Source organism: Rhinopithecus bieti, unplaced genomic scaffold (genome assembly GCF_001698545.2).
Source record: "Rhinopithecus bieti isolate Rb0 unplaced genomic scaffold, ASM169854v2 scaffold_49936, whole genome shotgun sequence".
NCBI classification, from domain to species: Eukaryota; Metazoa; Chordata; class Mammalia; order Primates; family Cercopithecidae; genus Rhinopithecus; species Rhinopithecus bieti.
Window position 1 is genome coordinate 486,993 of NW_016819733.1, and position 12,347 is coordinate 499,339.

Below are 12,347 nucleotides of genomic sequence, written 5' to 3' on the forward strand. Positions count from 1 at the left end.
AGAGGTTGGGGAGCCGGGGGCCGAGGCTCATGCCTTAATCCCAGCACTTTGGGAGGCCGAGGCAGGCAGATCACGAGGTCAGGAGATGGAGACCATCCTGGCTAACATGGTGAAACCCCATTTCTATTAAAAATACAAAAAATTAGCTGGGTGTAGTGGTGGATACCTATAGTCTGAGCTATTTGGGAGGCTGAGGCAGTAGGATGGCGTGAACCCAGGAGGTGGAGCTGAGATAGCACCACTGCACTCCAGCCTGGGCGAGAGAGGGAGACTGTCTCAAAAAAAAAAAAAAAAAAAAAAAAAGAGGTGTGTAGCACTATTACATCAAGTTCTTAATTTGCATTTCCCTGATGGCAAGTGATTGGCATGTCATTCATTGTGCTTATTTGCCATGTATATATTGTACATATATATCTTCTGTGATAAAATGTGTCTTCATATCTTTTGCCCATTTTGTCATTAAATTTCATAGTCCTCACTCTATAGATTTTATAGTAGAGCTTTTATAGTTGATTATATATTCTAGATAATATATTCTTGGTAATATATGTGGTTTTAAATATTTTCTCCATATCTCTAGCTTACTTTTCATTTCTTAGCAGGATACCTTACAGAAAAACAGGTTGTTGTTTTTTTTTTTGACAAAATCACATCTATTGATTTGATTTTGTTTGTTTTTTGTGTTTGTGGATTTTTTTCTTTTTTTCCCGAGACAGGGTCTTGCTTTGTGGCCCAAGCTGGAATGTAGTGTCGCGGTCTCAGCTCACTACAAGCTCTGCCTCCCGGGTTCACGCCATTCTGCCTCAGCCTCCCAAGTAACTGTGACTACAGGCGCCTGCTATTACACCTGGCTAATTTTTTGCCCGGCCTGTGTTTTTGTTTTTCACTCATAGTGCTTTTGGTGTCATGTCTATGAACTCAGAACTAGACACCAGGCCTCAGCTCCTGACGATTTTCTCATATGTTTTTTCTAAACCTTTAATACATAGACATGATTTAATTGGGGGTGAATGTTTTCATAAGATGTGAGAATTTGTTAAGTTTCTTTTTTTGTATCTTTTTCCTTTTGCTTCCTTTTTTATTTTGTTTGGTTTTGTTTTTGTCTATGGATTTCCACTTTCTCCTGGACCGTATTTTTGAAAAGACTAGAGACTGTATTACCTCCATTGAATTATTATGATTATGTGTCAAAATGAGCTGGCATAGGTGTTTCCCTATGTTGGTCAGGTTGGTCTGGAAATCCCGACCTCAGGTGATCCGCCTGCCTTGGCCTCCCAAAATGCTGGGATTATAGGTGTGAGCCCCAGAGTTCTGCCTTCATATATATATTTTTTTCGTTTCTTGCTTTAGGTTATTTTGGACTACTTTTTTAGATTCTTGAGGTGGGAGCTAAGATTATTGGTTTCTGACCTTTTCTCTTTTTCAGTGTGTACATTTTGTACTATAAATAGTTTTTGAAAGCACCGCTTTAGCTATGTACCAAAGATTATATTTTCATTTTCACTTAGTTGAATACATTTCTTATTTTCCTTAAGACATCTTTTTTGATCCACAGGTAATTTAAAAGTATGTTATTTAGTTTCCGTATGTTTGGAGTTCTACCGATTTTCTTCACGTTATTGATTTCTGGCTTAACTCCATTGCTTCCAGAGAACACAGTCCGTATGATTTCAATTCTTTCACATTTGTTGAGGTTCTTTTATGGTCCAGGGTATGATCTACATTGGTAAATATTCCATGGACAGTTAAAAATGTGTATTCTTCTGTTTGGTGTGGTGGTCTGTAAATGTCTATTAGATCTTATTGGTGGATAGTTTTGTTGGGTTTCATTATCTGGCTGAGTTTTTGTACAGTTTTATTAATATTTCAGAGATGGTTTGTGAATTCTAAAAGTTTAGCTGTGTATTTATCTATTTCTCCTTTCAGTTATGATCATTTTTGCTCTACTGATTTGTAACTCATTTTTTTGCTGCACACACATTTCGAGTTGCTATGTCTTCGTTCTGAATTAACACATTTATCTTTATTGTTTCTGTTTGTCTCTTAGAATATTCATTGCTCTGTGTATTTTATGTTATCTGAGATTATAGCCATTTCTGCTTTCTTTGACAGATGTTTGTATGGTTTATTTTTTTCCATTCTTCTCTTTCAACCTTCCACTTTTGTAATATTTGCAGTAAGTTGCTAATAGTGAGAAGCGAAGCCAGCTGGACTTCTGGGTCGGGTGGGAACTTGAAGAACTTTTCTGTGGCAAGGTGGAGGTTTGTAAAATGCACCAATCAGTGCTCTGTAAAAACGCACCAATCAGTGCTCTGTAGCTAGCTAAAGGTTTATAAAATGTACCAATCAGCACTCTGTAAAATGGACCAGTCAGCACTCTGTAAAATGGACCAATCATCAGGACATGGGTGGGGACAAGTAAGGAAATAAAAGCTGGCCACCCCAGCCAGCAGCAGAAACCTGCTCGGTTTCCTTCCCACACTGTGGAAGCTTTGTTCTTTTGCTCTTCACAATAAATCTTGCTGCTGCTTGTTGTTTGGGTCCATGACAACTTTAAGAGCTGTAACACTCACTGGGAAGGTCCACGGCTTCATTCTTGAAGTCAGTGAGACCACAAACCCCATTGTTGAAGTCAGTGAGACCACGAACTCACGAGAAGGAACAAACTCCGGACACAATAGGTAGTATATCTATAGTTCATTAGTTTTCACCCTGACGTTTGTCTTTTCAGACAATTTACATGTAATGCAATTATTAATATGTGAGTTCTTATGACTGCCATCTGCTTCTTGTTTTCTTTTTTGTTTCCTTTGGTTTTAGCTTCTCCATTTGCTTTTCCTGTTTTTTGATGTGTTCCTTAAGCAATTTTTAGAATTCCATTTTGTAATCAATCATCTTTTTGGTGTATCTCATTGTAGAGTTTTTGTGATTTAGCTATCTATTAACATGACTTCTCATAGTCTACTGGTGCTGACATTTTGTCAATTCGACTAAAGTGTAGAAACTTTGCCTCCTTTATATCCCTTTCCACTCCTGCATTTATAATAGACATTTTTTATTTTCTCTACTTGCATCAAAAACCACATCTGTCAATGTTGTAATTGTTGCCTCAACCATCAAATTAATTTACAAAACTGAAGAAAAGTCTGTCGTCTTAACCCATATTTTAAATCATTCTATTGTTTATTTTTTTCCTGCTAGTGGAGGATTTCTTCCATTATCATTTCTATTCCAGTTCAAGAACTTCCTTTAGCTCTTGTTTTAGGATAAGTCAGCCAGCATCAAATTCTCTCAATTTTCCTTTCTCTAAGAATGTCATGGTGGGGCGTGGCGGCTCATGCCTGTAATCACAGCACTTTGAGAGGCCAAGGCAGGTGGATCCCCTGACTCAGGAGTTCGAGACCAGCCTGGGCTACATGAGTAAACCCTGTCTCGGCCGAAAATACAGAAATTAGCCAGATGTGGTGGTGCGTGTCTGTAATACCAGCTACTCAGCAGGCTGAGATGTGAGGATCGCATGAGCCTGGAAGGCAGGGGCTGCAGTGAGCCGTGGTCGCGCCACTGCCCTCAAGCCTGGATGAAAGAGCAAGACTCCATCTAAACAACAAAACAAAACAGAAACAAAGAATGTCATGATAGAACCTTCATTTTATAATAATATTTTTCTGGTTGTACATTCTAGGTTAACATTACTTTCAGCCATTAAAATAACTTGTGCCACTTCTGACTGGTCTGCATGATTTCTAATGAGCAATCCACTGTTATTTAATTTATTTTATCCTATGCATGAGATCATGAGATGTCATTTCTCTCTTGTTGCTTTCAAGAGTTTTTTGGGGGAGGCTGAGGCAGGAGAATGGCGTGAGCCCGGGAGGCGGAGCTTGCAGTGAGCCGAGATCACGCCGTTGCACTCCAGCCTGGGCTACAGAGCAAGACTCTGTTTAAAAAAAAAATCAGGGAGTTTAATGAAACGTAGTTGTGGGATGATTCAATATTTACATAAGACTGGCTCTTCCTCTCCACTTTGTTAGAACAAACTCTCGCTAGACAGACACTTTTGGTAATTTATTCAGTGGTGTAAATATACAGGCCAGGGCTAAACTGTGCTTTATTTCTTTTTTGGTCTAAATTTCTTTGGATTTATCTTCGTTTGGGTTTGCACAGATTCCTGAATTTTTGCATTTAAGTCTTTGTCCAAATTTGGAAAACAGTCAATCTTCCTTCAAACACTCTTTGGGCATCACCCATTTGTCATCTCCCTCTAAGACTCCAGTGACACAAATTTCATATCTCTTGTTATAGTCTTACAGATTTATCAGCACGAAATAATAATATGAACAACTTTACAAAATAAGTTTGCATGTAATGAATAAATTGCTCAAAATGTACAATGTACTGAAGCTGACAAATACCATAAAATATGAAGAGTTGCACATCTTATAGAGAAAGTAAGGCCGTTCCATAAAGCTTTCCCAAGACAAAACCGCAGGTTCATCCAGGTTCAGTAACTGTTTTCAACTATTTAAGGAACAAACAACACTAACTTTTGCAAACTTCAAACATATTTGAAAAAAGGAAAATACTTGCAGTTGTGTTCAATGAGATCTGTGTAAACTTTAAGACCTGAAAAGAACTCTACAACAAGTAGGAATTTATGGACCAATAGCTCTTATGAGCCAAGTTCCTAAGAAAATATTAGCCAACTGAATTCAGTGATATAAAAGATGGCTACTACCTCATGACCAAGTGGAGTTTATTGCAGAAATTCAAGGTTGTTGGAACATTTGAGAATCAATTAGTGTGATTCACTACATTAGCTGAAGGAAGGAGAAAAGACATGCAAAGAGTCTTGAAGTATTTGATAGAATTCAGCATTTGGCCTTAATTTTTTAAAAATCTGGCCAGGCGTGGTGGCTCATTCCTGTAATCCCAGCACTTTGGGTGGCTGAGTTGGGTGGATCACTTCAGGTGGGGAGTTCGAGACCAGCCTGACCAAAAGGAGAAACCCTGTCTCTAGTAAATATACAAAATTAGCCGGGCATGGTGGCGCGTGCCTGTAGTCCCAGGTACCGGGGAGGCTGAGGTAAGAGAATTGCTTGAACCTGGGAAGCAGAGGTTGCAGTGAGCTGAGAGTGCGCCACTGCACTCCAGCCTGGGCAACAAAAGCAAAGCTCTGTCTAAAAAAAATAAGCAAACAAAAACAAAAATCTGTTTGCAAACTTGTATTTAAAAGGTATTTTTTCAGTCTAAGAAATGGTTGCTAACCTATTGCACATATTAGTCTCAGCAGTGAAATATATGTAAAACTGTCTCTTTCATATCTGCAGTAGCAGAGAAGTCAGACAATGAAAATGGCAAGAAAAATATATGAAAGAGATAATAATTGCATCCAGTTAAGTTGTCATTATTTACTCTTGACCTAATCAGGTACTTAGGAAATAAAAAATAATAGACAAACTCATAGATTTAATAAGCAAATGTAAATAAGGTTGCTGGATACAAAGTCGCTATACATTAAACCAATTATGTTATTGATATAGTTTGGATGTTTGTCCCCTCCAGATCTCATGTTGAAATGTAACCTCCAATGTTGCATTCTTTTATAATACAAGAATTTAAAACAATTGTTTTTCTAAGGACTGCCTTGGTTGCATAACAACAATTTTAAATATTCATTTCAGTATTATTTTATTTAAAATTATCTTCTAATTTTCCTTCTGATTTTATTTGACAAATCACAGTTTAGAAACATATTATTTTACTTCCAAAAATTTGGCCAATGTTCTTCATCTTATTTGTAATTTGGTAAGACTGTGTTCAGATAATATACCCTGTATGATTTTATGCTTGTGAAAGTAATTGAGACTACTTTTATCGTCATAGTATTTGTTCTATTTCATGGATAATCTTTGTGCAATGTAAATAAACATTCTGTAGTTCTCAGATGTCAGTATATATGTCAATTATAAATGCCAGCCAAGTCAAGGTGGTTGAAAGCATCGTTCCTATCTTGATTTCCTTCCTGATCTTTGCACGAAGCTACAGAGATGTTTGTTGTCTTCTGTCTACCTCCCTAGTTCCCATACCACCAGCATGAAGTCAGAAAAAATTCTGGAAGGAGACTCAGCTGGCAGAGTAAAGTAGATATGTATTATTCAGGGGGCCTCTATAGATTGTAATGCAGCACACAAGCCCACCGGGCTGTTTACAACTCAGTTGCTTTGTCCTCAGTCCCTATCTCCCTTTCTCAGCCAGGCTCAATCTTCCCCCCCACCGCGTTAAGATTCCATAGAGGGGTCAAAGAATAAGAGTGGACTCTTGTCCCTGCTCACCTAAGTGGAATTTGTTCATTTCCGGAATTTGGAATTTTTATACTTTTTGATCTATGGCTCATTAAAATTTTAAAAATAAGATTATTTTCCAGTTTATCCATTTAGTCTAGTCTGTATATTTTTTTCTTATAGTAACAGTGACAATTCTTATAATTTTTTACTTCCTAATTGGCATTATGTTTTATGATTTTTTTCCAATTCATGTTGATAGTCCTACATAATTTACTTAAAGCCCTGTATATTATTCCTTTCTATGTCTATACCACAATTTACCTTTCTTCTAAATATTGAGAATGTTTCTTTTCTCTCCTGTTACATTTTTTATATGTCATCATGGACGTACAAGGAAAAATGTACCGAGACTGTAAAAACCTAGAGTGGAAATACTGTATTATCCAAACGACTCAGGGTTACACCAATCTCTATGCTCACATTGCCCCACACAGCACCAAATGTCATCCTGCAGTGTGCTGTCACTTCACATGCTGCATAGTTTTTGGGATGTACAAAATTTTATAATCAAGACAAATTAATCAGTTTTTCTTTTAGAATTTCAAAATGTTTTTGTTATTGCAAACCACGGCTCAAAATGACCAATTTTATATTTCTTTGGGCTCATGTAGGATTGTTTCCTTAAGACAGACGTTCAGAATGGGATTTTTGTTGTTTTCATCAAGCATGTAACAATTGCATTTTGAGTTTTAATAGCACACTGCCATCCACTCACAATCCTAATAATATAGGAGAATCTGTTCCCATAGAATCTTCTAAATCCTTGATTTTAAAACAAGCTATTGTATTTTCCAGTTTTTTGGGGGAGAAATTGCTGTTTGAATTTGGATTTTTCCGTTCGTTGGTGAGTTTGAGCAAATATTTGACTATTGGAATATTCTCTTCTATAGTCAGTCTATATCTTTTGCTCAATTTTCCGTGGCATTTCCATTAATTAATTTATTGATTAGTTAGCAATTTTTCATAAGGAAATTAACCCATTGTCTGTCTTATGTGATCAAATTTTTTTCTGAGCGTCATATACTTCTTTTAATTTTATTATTTTCTTCATGCAAAGAAGTCAGTAATTTTCTTCAAATATTTTTTCATTTGTGTCTTCTGGATTTTGTCTTGTTTACAAAGTCTTATTTTTTAAAAAAGAATTATTTTAACAGGATTATTCATTCTATATGTAAAATGTAATGATTTTAGTAAATCAGTACATTTGTGCAATTATCACAACAAGCCAGTTTTTTTTAACATTTCTGTCATGTCCAAAATTTCTCTATTTACAGTTAATTCCCACCGATACCCCAAGCCCTAGGCACCCAATGATCTGCTTTTTGCATCAATCAATTTCCCTCTTCTACATATTTCAAGTAAATGAAATCATACATTATGTAATCTTTTGTGTCCAGTTTCCTTCTCTTAGTTAACATTATTGAAGTTCATCAGTTTTGTAGTATGTATCATCATTTTGTCCCTTTTCATTTCTTTTTATTTATTTTCTCTTTTTTCATCTGTGTAAATTTATAAGGTCCAAGTGTAGTTTTGTTACCTGTGTAGATTGCATAGTGGTGAAGTCAGTGTTCCACAGTATCGATCACCCCAATCACATGCATTGTACCCATTAAGTAATCGCTCATCACCCGGAGTGCAAGGGTTGAAACTTGCCTTGGGAAAACTACCCTCATGTTCATGGTATCTCCCCTGCCAGTTAAGTCTGGTTTTGTTCCCTTTTATTGTTGAATGATATTGCCTTGCATGGATGTAGTTTATCCATTTTGTCAATCCATTTACTAGTTGAAGGATATCTGGATTGTTTTCAGTTTGGGCCTACTATGGCTAACGCTGTTCTGAACTCTTAAACATGTATCTTCATGAGGACATACGTTTTTACGTCTCTTAGGTAGATTCCAAGGAGTGAAATTGCTGGGTCATACGGCAAACATACGTTAAACTTTTAAAGAAATTGCCAAATTTCCAGGTATTTGTAAAATCATACACTCCCACCAGCAACACATAAGGGTTTAGAAAATCTGTTTGTCTTCAAACATAATTATAATGATGATGATAGTAGTAGAAATAACATCTGTCTTGTGAATTTTATGTTTTCTCTTTATGTTTCAATTTTTATTCATCCAGGATCCATTTGGTGAAAGAAATGACTTTGAAATACAACTTACCACAAACTGAAACTAAATCTCAACTCTTTCTGGTTCTAATTCTAGACTCTGTTTTACTGGCATATTTAACAAAAAGTAAATAATCAGTAACAAATTCTTTTTGTTTGTTTTTGTTTTATTTTTTGAGACGGAGTCTCTCTCTGTCACCCAGGCTGGGGTGCAATGGCGTGATCTTGGCTCACTACAAGCTCCAACTCCTGGGTTCACGCCATTCTCCCACCTCAGCCTCTGGAGTAGCTGGGACTACAGGTGCCTGCCACCATGCCTGGCTAATTTTGTTTTTTGTATTTTTAGTAGAGACGTGTTTTCACCGTGTTAGCCAGGATGGTCTTGATCTCCTGACCTCATGGTCCGCCCGCCTCGGCCTCCCAAAGTGCTGAGATCACAGGCATGAGCCACCACACCCAGCCAACAAATGTATTTTTTGAAATAAATGTATAGTATGTTTTAGCACCTTATAGAGCTAGTCATTCCTATTCTACTTTTTCTCAAAATTTCCCCGTAAAATAACATGTCAGCATACTGAATTGAGTTCTCATATCAATCCTTTTTCCTTGCTTTTCTGTTTTATTCTAATTGAGTTCATGGCAGACATTTAATGCTCAATACATATGTATTAAAAAAGATCCAAAACACTGAATGGAGGATGCCTATCAGGAATCTCTAGGCCTTCATGTTTCATTTAACTACAAATACTAACAACCTAAGAGTGCCACAATCTATCATTTCCTTACCCTGAAATCAACCTCTCCTACTCTAGCCACCATTTCTTTACTCTAAAAATGTATGATTTTGCTCCTTTTCTCCCCATGTGCATCAGGCCCACTCTACAAAGGTTGAATCCTGGCCTGTCTGAGCCCGTGTGATCCCATGGTCATTCCAGTGAGAAAGTGGGTACTGGGAACACTCTGAAAACAGTGTAGTTGCTCCTTATAAGGGCGCACAGGAAAAAGTGCTATCTTTTCCTTTTTCTGGGAGCTGTTGTGAAAGAATAAGAAACCTAAGCTGCTGCGGGGATCCTCCTACCATCGCAGGAAAGCTGACGTGCCGTGTGTGATAGAGAGATGAGCTACGAAGTTCCAGGGTCGCTGGTGATGCCACTGACCTGCTGAGTTGAGCAACCCTGGAGACACCCAGCCTTGCATCTATCACCTATGTGAGATCATGAGTTAAAAAAAAATAAAGCCCACTAGGTGGGATTTCCTGCTATTTGCAGCAGAAGCATCTTCATTCAAATATTCATCCCACACATTTTAGTTCCACACCACAAATCTCATATAAAATGAGACAAATCATCTCCTCAACTTAGGGAACAAGGCCTATTTGTTGCAACTCTGGAAACAAACAGAACAGACATAATTATCAGCTTAATATATTTCTATAGGATTTATGTTCTTATAGGATTTATATGTACTTGTACTGATGTGTATGTATAAGTAACATATAACTAAAAATAAAATATGTATAAAATATTGAATTTGATTGAAAAGTTGTCTCTGACAGTAGAGAAATTATGCTGAAATGATTATTACTTTGAAATAGACTTCTGAATTGATTATGTACTTTTTGGATTTGACATATTTGATACTGACTCTCAGAACACAATGGAGAACCCTCCATCTTCTAAATTTGTCTTTCTCTGAAATCTGTGCAAGTCCTTTGGTAATACTATATTACTGAAGTCTCTGGAATGAAAAACCATATACTACTTTACAGTAATAGATACACAATACGGTCGATGGATTAAGGAAGAGCTCTGGGCCGGGCGCAGTGGCTCATGCCTGTAATCCCAGCATTTTGGGAGGCAAAGGCAGGTGGATCATGAGGTCAGGAGACCAAGACTATCCTGGCTAACACCGTGAAACCCTGTCTTTACTAAAAATCCAAAAAAATTAGCCAGGCGTGGTGGTGGGCGCCTGCAGTCCCAGCTACTCAACAGGCTAAGGCAGAATGGTGTGAACCCGGGAGGCAGAGCTTGCAGTGAGCCAAGATCACACCACTGCACTCCAGTCTGGGCAACAGACTGAGACTCAGTCTCAAAAAAAAAAAAAAAAAAAAAGAAAAAAAAGAAAAGGGTACTTGCTAGCTGGTTTCTCATATCATGTTGGCCAAGTTTCTTTCAGTTGTTACAGTCTCTTCTCAGTTTTTATGCATTGCCTTTGTAAACGTTAGGTTTCCTTTTTTAATTGACAAGTACAAATTGTATAGTGTATTTATGTTGTAGAGTCAAAGTTTTGATATATGCCTATAGTGTGGAAAGCCTAAATCAAGCTATTAAACATATGCATTACCTCACATACTTATGACATATACATACATATACATGATGATATACCATCATTCTAGGAAAGCGAATCTGTTTCTAAAAGAGAATGAAAAGGTGTTACCTGTTGGCTGAAGTACAGAGAGTCCTGGGAAAAAGGGGAAAAGATATACAGTTAAAAGATATGGAAGCAGGCAGTTGCGGTGGCTCATGCCTGTAATCCCAGCACTTTGAGAGGCCAAGTCAGGTGGATCACGAAGTTAAGAGATCGAGACCATCCTGGCCAACATGGTGAAACCCCATCTGTATTAAAAATACAAAAACTAACTGGGCGTGGTGGCAGGTGCCTGTAGTCCCAGCTACTTGGGAGGCTGAGGCAGGAGAATCACTTGAACCCGGGAGGAGGAGGTTGCAGTGAGCCGAGATTGCGCCACTGCACTCCAACCTGGTAACAGAATGAGACTCCATCTCAAAAAAAAAAAAAAGATATGGAAGCAAATCTGTCCTCCAACATAATATCCCAGCCCCAGATCTCCCACCTGAGATTTCTCTAACATCACAACCTACATGAACCAGGGCAGAGGGGAGAAGAAACTCACCACGTGACCCATGAAGCATGACGTGTCTGTCACAGGATCCAGTGTAATCGCATTAGCCTTAGTGGCTCTGCCTTAATTTGCTCCAGAATCTCCAACCAAAGGATCCCTACTTACTAGCCTTTTTTTTTTTTTTTTTTTTTTTTTTTTTTTTTTTTTTTTTTTTTTTTATCTAGGCCACAAGCTATTAGGCAGGCGCCTGTAGTCCCAGCTACTCGGGAGGCTGAGGCAGGAGAATGGCGTGAACCTGGGAGGGAGAGCTTGCAGTGAGCCGAGATCACACCACTGCACTCCAGCCTGAGTGACAGAGTAAGACTTCATCTCAAAAATAAATACATAAGTAAGAGCATTTCACTTTGTACTCAGAATTGTACTAAGGGATTTCTATACTTCATGTTTTTATTTAATTCTCACATCAGCTCAGTAAAATAAACACCCTTTTCATGCTTATAGGTGGAGAGAATAAAACGATGGAGATAAAACAACTTTTGCAAAGATACAAAGCTAGTAAATGGTACACTACAGATTAAACCAAATTATATACCCCTTAAGCTCAGTCACTATATCACACTCCTTCACATTCTATTTCTGAGAATAATGTCCCTTGTATTAAAATTATTTATATCCCTATAATTTATGGATATATGTATATATAGCTCCTGAGAAGTCTCCTTTTTATTAAAGGTAACAGTGGCCTCAAAATTCCTAAATATAAACTATTGCTCAGAATTATTTCAGATTTCTCATCATAAAGTAATAAATTTGACCATCTCAAAATAGAAGAAAAATAGTGCTTTATTTACTTTGGAAAAACACACCTCTATTAGTACAGAAAGTTCAAATTGTCTTGGGTAAAAGTGGTTATTGTCCCTGGATTTGAGAATAACTATGTCTGTAAACCCCAATAATAATTCAAGACTATTGGAAGTTGTGCAATTGCAACCAGAAGATCACATTCAATTTGGTCAACAGAAAATAA